Here is a 10,000-nt window from a genome sequence, read left to right as displayed (position 1 = left end):
TCGTTAGATGCTTTTTCTACCAAATCGTATTGTGCTGCATATTGCAATCCTGTACAAAAACGACGATAGTACCTGCAACCCCCATATGACCTCACTTATTTCTTTTTTGTAGAGGCCTGCATAAAAATATCTGATACTATTTCCCTTTGTGGGTTTTTATACAACCCTCCTCCAATAATATTTCCTAAATATTCTAAACATCTTTAACCTATTTTCGCATTTAATTGCCTTTAGATTTGCTTCCCGTAATATACCATAACCTTTTGCACATTCGCTGTGTTTGTCCACTCTTCGAATGATTCACTGTCCTCAAAATCCTCCACAAACAAACGTCCAATCTTCCCAACATATGCCTCATCAATCTTGAAAAACTCTGACATTGACTACCGAATTTAATACTGAATTGATAATCCTCTGTGTAGAATAGCAGTAAATTTTCTAAATACTTTAATAAAGTATTTGCCATACCCTTTGCAAATCATTTTTAAATAAATAGTCTTCTTCCATCCACCAATCTTACAGAAAATTACTTCGTAATCACACTAGGTACAGCATCGACTATAAAATCTTTTCATTTTCTAAAATCATACAAATCTCTCCGATTTCCAACTTTTTTAGGAACGACTAAATCTGTAGAATAGTCAGAAGCTAGGTGCAATTATCCCTAACTCCACATACTACGCATTCCATTTCACTTCCTTCACTTCCGCCTCCTCTGAACTGTACGGTAAAGAATAAGGTTCACTCGTATATTTCAGAACAGTTAATTTCAACTTATATTCTAATTCTGTCGTTTTAAACCTGGGACATCTGGAGAACGTCGCCCAAACTACCTTGCAATCATCTCCGTCTTCTCGATGCTCAGCTACAAATCTAATCCATGCACATCTCTCCCAGTTTCTCTCTGGTGGTAACTGGAATCTGTCACCACTATCTTTTCCTTTTCTTCCGCTCCGCATTAGCCTAGACTTAACTAAACAACGCCGCTAAAACATCAGCCATTCCCATTACATACCTTTTTAATTTTATGGATTCTCCTAAATTTTTTCCTCACATCCACTAATCTTATCATCTATTCGACCCCTACAACTTAAAAACCTTTCCACTGAAATAGCACTTTTTTGATTCGTATAATATAAAACATCCATCTCCTCCCTATTTATAACCCTACTTTTAGTTTTCCAGTCATAGTCATACGTGCAACTTCCGGTCATTCTTCATCCATTAATCCATACGACAATGTCTCCAACCTTATCTCCCCAGCAAATGATAACATATCGTAGATAACCTCTTTACGCTCCGTCAACCTCGCCGTCAACCACCTTCCCTTAACAATGTCATATATATATCGACCCCTCACTGCAATGTCCATAAACAACTCAATGGCAAACCTTTTGGCTTTGCCTGTGAAACATCTCTATTATGCAAAACGGATATGGTGATAAATATTATGCCACCTTTTGTTGTTCTGGCCACACATCCTTTTCAGCATCCCTTTTCAATTACCATTAAATTTTTCTCCAACCCATTCACCCTACTATAAAGTCAGTATAATGACAGTTTTGACAAACAACCTATAAACTTTCCCTGCATCTTTGCCCGTAAATGCTCCCCTGTCTGAACACTTCCTTTAATCCCACTCTTATTAACCGGCTGTAAATATTTACCAAACTTCCGCCACGATGTAGTCGAGTCTGCAGTGCCAGACCTCTATCTGGTCGCGAAGTCCACTACCGTCAAGATAGTATCTCGAGCCGTCAGAGATCGCGGAGTCAATTGGGCCTACAATATCAACTGCTGAAACGAGAAAAGGGCTCTCCAATTATTGGCATTTTCCCTAATTTTGCTCTTTGTATTTTACCTTTATCAACAGTCCTCTGACACACATCACACGCTCTGCAATATCGTTTCAATGTCCTTCTTTCGTAAATGCCCGGCCAGAAAAACTTCTCCATCACTCGATCTTTGGTCTTTCCTCCCGTCGCAGACTGACCTCACCATGATGCTTAAATGAGCCAAGAAGTCGATGTACGGCGGAGCCCATCGAGATGGAACAAAACAAGGAGTTTGCTGCCTCTCTAAATTAATCCAATTTTTTCACTTTTTCTGTAAAGAACTCCTCGCTTTAGAAACACACACCCCCAAATTTTTATCCACCCCCCACCCCCCCCCATTTATACATGGAAAAAATCATCTATTCTTTCTACGATATAAATTCATTTACTTTCCTCTGCATACTTCCTCACTCTAAACTAAGGTCTTGCTCTTCTTGCTGTGCGTGTTTGATTGTCATGTTTTAACATATTAGAGACTGCTTAATACCTTAAGTTCTTGCAGTTTTTCTTTCCGTCGTCTGCCTGTTACGTGTCACTAACAACCACATGTGTGTTTACCTCACTATACTTCCCTGGCCTTACGCCTGGTCTATTTCCGATTACTAAGTCATGTATGGGATTAGGTATACAAACTGCTTTAGTCTATTCCTGTATTGAAAGGACTCTTTTAATAGCCAAATTTTGCTTCCTCCGGATAAACAAAATTAATACGTCCGAATTTAAGCCCATTTTAAAAAAAATATCCTACACAGTGTTTACCTGTTAACTTATAATTTGGTACCCAAACTCCTCTTCACCAAACCCAACACCGTAGTACAACCGTTGTCCCCTCATTACCGTCACTTTATGTCCTTCCATTCTCCCTTTTGTGATGTAACTTGGAATTTCAGATTTTCCTGATCCTCCACACGCTAAAAACCCCCGAAATCTCCTTTCCATTTACCGATTACCTCTTTATCATCCGTGATCGTCAATCACCTGCACGGGGTCGGCCTAGCATCACTTGCGCCGCGTCGTAGTCTCGCGGGGGCTCGGCGATGCTCTGCGCTCCCTGTGATGTTGCAGCCGCGGCTTCTTTCCCATCGCTCCGGGGGACGTCGTGACGTGCCTGCACCCTAACTTTTATTTGCATTGGGTCTGGAAATAATAAATCCCACGCCTTTGTCCTCCCTTTTGACAAATGTACATTTTACCTGGGGGAAGTGTAGGAAGATGGTGTCTTGGGAAGCTCCTGTCATTGCCTCATTTACCTGCCCGAACTGCTGCGGCCGACGATTGACTTGACACAGGTGCTTGGTGGGGACTTCGAAGGCTGAAAGGACCATGAGGCCTCGATATACCGATCTGGACACTCTCTTCATGATTCCAGTAGAGTTGCCAGTGAGGTTCCTTAAGAAAACAGTTTTAAAATACGATACAGGAGGAGATAAATTGTTTTTATTCCCTTATCATTAAGTCTTTCAATGAATTATAGCTTGCGCTACCGTTTCCATTTCTATCCACGTTCACACAATTTTCGTCATCTGGCAATTAACGGTTTGGGGCCCCCCCCCCGTTTCACCTCGAGAAAAATCTACAGCTTCTACACTTAACACTGAATCCTTCTGCAGTACAGTCACACCTCGCTATAAAGCGATTTCAGTTCACTGTATTTCCCTGCATCAGTTGAGAAAGTTGATGGTAGATATCTGGGCTTCGTCCTGGAATAAAGAGGCTAAGCTTATCGCCACATATCCTCCGGCCAGCCGCGGGCTAGTGGCAAACCGCTCGCATCTTTGGAGATATGCATAATGTCATCTGCCTTTCATTAAAACCCGGTAACTTAGGTACCTTACCTTGACATTGTGCTCGCTCTCCGACGACTTCTTTCGACTGTTCCTTTTCAACTTCATTGGTGGAGTTTTAACTCTTCTCTTCTAACTCTGCTTGTACCTTTCGCCTTCTTGTGCCTTCTGATCCTCTTGCTTCCACGCTCTTCTTCCTTTCTCTCCCTCTTCGAGCAGCGTTCTTTCTCCCGCTCATACTGAATTCCCTTCTTACTAAATTGGGCAAGGTCAGCTCCGGTCTAAGCGATATCTTTCCAATTGATGCAGCTCTCGGTCTCCATTTTGCTAAATATTACACATGCATCTCAGTCGTCCCTGTTCGGGCGCCAAAATGTTAAACGGTTCTTTGGTCTTAATTAATTGAGGAGACGCTATGTGAGGCCTGGGATGTAAACAATCTTAGGCAGGAATGGAGATAAACACGATATTAATCTTTGATTTATTAATGTCTCGGCACGGTCACTGCTAGCCTGAGATTCTGTCTCCCCAAGCGGTTGCCGCAGACTCCTGCTTGCGATGTCTCGGGTGTGCGGGGCGATCTCCACTTCCACTGGTGAAGGCCGTGACTCGTGACACCGGCATGAAGGCAGGAGCGTCAAGAGCGAGGAATGCGTTGCTGCTCAACGTCACCTCGCTTGCGTCACAAAACACTCGCCTCAAACAAAAAAAATAAAAATATCAACATACTAATACATTAATTAGTATCAACCATTATTATATCTTCTTCACATCGTCTTCCAACTATTCGTTGATATATGTATATATAGGAAAATGAAAATTTATTCAACTGTCTATGCACTTGTTTGTTCGCAGCCCAGCCATACGCGTAGTGCATTGTATCCCTCATTTCATCACTTTCGTTTTGTTTCAAAGTTTATCATACGTTAATAGTCAACTAGAATGATGAAAAGTCTTCTTATTACTTTTATTATTGAATATTTTTAATATATTTATATATATATATATAGAATATATATATATATATAATATATATATAATATATTATACATATTATATAAACAAATATACCTAACATATACTATTATACATATGTTTAAATATTTATATACCTATATATATATACTATATTATATACACATATACATATACATATCTATATATATATATAATATAGATATATATATATATATATATACATCATCGATATATGTATATTACATATATATATATATATATATATATATTTTTTTAAAATTTAATTATATATATATTTTTTATATATTTTATTTATAATATACCAATATCATATAGGTTATATATATATATATATATATATATTATTTATATATATACATATATATGTATATATATGTATACACACACCACACACACACACACACCACACATATATATATAATAATATTTATAGATATATATTATATATATATATATATATATATCTATATATATATATATAATATAATGTATATATATATTTAGATATACACATGTATCATATTATATTATATATATATTTATATATATATTATTTTATATATGTATATATTCATATTATATATATGTATATATTTATATATATTATATATATTTTATATATAAATAGATATTCTATACATATTTGAATTATATATACATATATATACAGCTATATATATTATATATATATATATATTTTATATATATATATAAATATATATGATTATATATATATATATATAGATACATATATATTATATACATAATATAAATATATATATATATAATATATATATTTATATATATAACATATATATATATATATATATATATATAAATATATATATACATATATATATAATATGTATGCATTATATACACAAAACACACACACACACGCACACACACACATATACATACTTACATATATATATATATATATATATATATATATATATATATATATATATATATAATATATAAATATATATATATATATATATATATATTTTATATATATATAATATATATATATATATATATAGATATATATATATATATCTATATATATATATACACACACACACACATACGCACACACACAAACACACACACACACACACACACACGCACATATTTATGTATATGTATATGTGTGAGCATATATATATATATATATATATATATATATATATATATATATATATATATATATATACATATATATATATATATATATATATATATATATATATATATAATATATATATATATAATATATATGCATATATATACACATACATACATACATAAATATCTATATATATATAGATATATATCTATATATATATATATATATATATATATATATATATGTATGTATGTATATATAAAATATATATATAAATAATATATATAGATATAGATATATATATATATCATAATTTATATATATATATAAATGTATTATAAAAATATAGTATATATATATATATCATATATATCTATCATATATATATACATGTGTGTGTGTGTGTGTGTGTGTGTGTGTGTGTGTGTGTGTGTGTGTGTGTGTATGTGTGTGTGTGTGTGTATACATACATATATAGATACATACATAGAGAGATAGATAGATAGATATAGATGTAGGTTTATATATGGACACACACACACACACACATACACAAATAGATCTATATCTATCTGTTTATCTATCTCTCTACCTATCTAATAATCACACCTCTCGCGCCTCTCTCTCTCTCTCATCCTTTCCTTTCTCTCTCTCCTCGCTCTCCCGCTCACCTCTCTCTCATCACCCTCTCACATCACCTCTCTCACTCTCCTCCTCAACTCTCACTCGCTCTCTCTACTCTCTCACTCATCTCTCTCTCACACTCTCCTCACCTCAAAAAAAAACTATAGACAAACTCTCTCTAACACTCACACTCACTCTCTCGCTCTCGAGCTCTCGCGCACTCACGACTCTTCCCTCCCGCAGTTTATCTCACTGTCTAACAACATCCAAACACATCACACAACGCACTAACTCTAGCAACACACCACAAACACACCAACATACAAACACAGCCTGTCAATACCACTCTCAATCAACACACTCTAACTCACACTCTAACAGTAACCATCTCTATAACAAAACACCACCCATCGCCCCAACCAACCTACCATCCTCACACACAACTCACACACTAACACACTCAACCCACACTCAAACACACTACACTCACACACAAACACAGATCACTCTCGCATCCCCCCCCCCCCCCCCCCCCCCCCCACTATCTGTCTCTCACACTCATCACCACTCACACAAACACACTCACACTATACAGATATATAAACATATGTATATAACCATATCTAACTATCTAATCTCTCAAACTATCAATCTATCTATCAATAACTATATATCAACATATAATGTAACATATGAATCAAATAGTATCTATTATAAAATCTATATATCAAAATAAATACCCTTCTATAAAACACTATACCCCACCCCCACCCCTCTAAATGACTATCACATATATAAAAATCTCACTCTAGATATATAAACTAACACACCATCATAAACTATACACATCTCACACTCTCTAATCTATACACTCTCACTAAACACTCAATAATCAACCTCACAGAAACCCTCTGACTCAACACACTACCACAATCACGCACAGACCCCACTACACCCACCAACACACAATCACACACACACTCACACCCACACACACCAAAAACAAACACCAACACTCTCATTCCCACTCACCCACTCACTCCACTCTCACACACTCACCCACACACACTCACACACTACAACACTCACTCACACACTCCACACTCACTCCACACCCCACACACACCCGACACCCACACACACACACACCCCCCCACACACTCAAAACACACACATACCCCACTCACACACACACACAAAAACTACACACTCACACACCCCAACACACCACAACAGCCAATCAACAACCCCCCCGCCCCACCACCCCCCCAAACCCACCAACCCACTAACACCACACACCACACACACAAACACACACACACACACACACTCACACGACACACAAACCACACACTCCCTCCCACATCACCACATACACCTCACACACACTAACATCACACACACACACTACCCACACACACACACACAACACTATCAAAGAAACACACACTTCCACCCACCAATCCTATAACCAAATCTCTGACAAAATCTAATCTTCAATCTCAATCGCAATCATATATCTATATAATATCTATACTATACATGCCTTACCAATAATCCTCAAAAACTCAAACTCACACAAACAGAACAAACACACACACTAACACATCTAACACCTCTCAAACTCTATATATAACTATATCACAGAAACACACAGTCACACTCAGGACAATCTTCAAACTCTCAATCAATCTAACGACATACACACACACACACACACACACCACCAAGCACACACCAACACACACCACCCTACACATATATATAGAGATATAGATATAAGTAGATATATATATAATTCGATAATACACCCACACACAACACCACACCCACACTACAAACCACACACACACACTCTCACTCACACACACACACCCCCCCCCACACACACACACACACACACACACACACCACTCACACACCCCCACAACACCACCCCCCACCCCCCCCCCCCCCCCACACACACACACCCACACACACACACACACACACCACAACACTACACACACACACACCCATACCACAAACACCCCCACACACACACGCACACCTCCACACACACACACACACACACACACACACACACACACACACACACACACCTCCCCCCCCCCCCCCCCCCCCCCCGCACCCACCACCCCACACACACACACAAACACACATCACCATACACACACCCACACCCACGCACACACACCACACACTCACACACGACACACACCCCCAACCCAGCACACACACACACACACACACACACACACACACACACACACATACATCAAGAAGAACACACACACACACACCCACCCACACTCACACACTCACACACACACACACACACACACACACACACACACACACACATACCACACACACCATAACATCACACACTCACACACACTCAAACACACACACACACACCACCACAACCACACACACACACACGCAAGACACACACACAAAACAACAAACAACACACCATCCTCCTCACCCCATGCACCCACCAACCCACAGACACACAGACACGCACAAACACAACACACACACCATACACACACACACTCACACACACACAGACACAACGCACACACACACACAACACACACACAGCAGCCTACACACAAACAACACTCTCAGAGTAGTATAAAGAGATACACGACCACACAACACAACACACACCACACAGCACACACACACCCTCACACACTCACACACACACATACTCACACTACACACACACACTCACACCCACAACCTCACACACTACAAACCACACACACACAGACACACACACACACACACACACACCCACACACACAACACACACACACACGCCACACACACAGCACCACCCACACACCAACACACACACACACACACCAACACAACCACACACACACCCCACACACCCAAACACACACACCAGGTGATGTATAGATAGAGTAGAGAGGATAGCAGAGTACACACACACACTCACACACACACACAACACTCACACTCACATACACACTCACACACAACAAACAAACAAACACACACACAACTCACACACTCACACACACACCACACACACACCACACACACACACCCCCCACACACCCCCCCCCCCCCACACTCACACAACTACACACACACACAACACACTCACAACCACACCCCAAACACAAACACATCACACCCACACTCAAAACACAACAACCCCACACACCCAAAAACCCCCCAAACCCAAACCCCCACAAACCCCAATTTTTAGAGTGTGGTCCCAGTATATTATTGTGATTAAATTCGACCCAATAACCCTGGCCTAGCGGAATTTCAAAACATAGCAATGGTAGGAAAGGATTCATACAATCTACAACATTTCGAAATGAAAGCAACAAAATTCGTCATCATCGCTACCACACAGATCTCTCTGATGTTACCTAACCTTCAGTGTTTCCTCTCTCTTCTGTGGCTCCCTCGTTTACGTTTTTCCGGCGTATTTTTGTGTTCGTGTTTTGTGGTGCATAACCGCTTATATAATACATACATCTATTTATCGATATACACAGAATGAATATACACTTCCTCCGAGAGATTAGCCTTGTTAAGAACTTCTTTGTATCTTGTGTAACTGCTGCTGAGTA

The sequence above is a fragment of the Penaeus japonicus genome, unplaced genomic scaffold, assembly GCF_977035675.1.
Source record: "Penaeus japonicus unplaced genomic scaffold, GWHDUDI00000001_assembly GWHDUDI00000026, whole genome shotgun sequence".
Lineage (NCBI taxonomy): Eukaryota > Metazoa > Arthropoda > Malacostraca > Decapoda > Penaeidae > Penaeus > Penaeus japonicus.
This window is presented reverse-complemented; position numbering follows the sequence as displayed.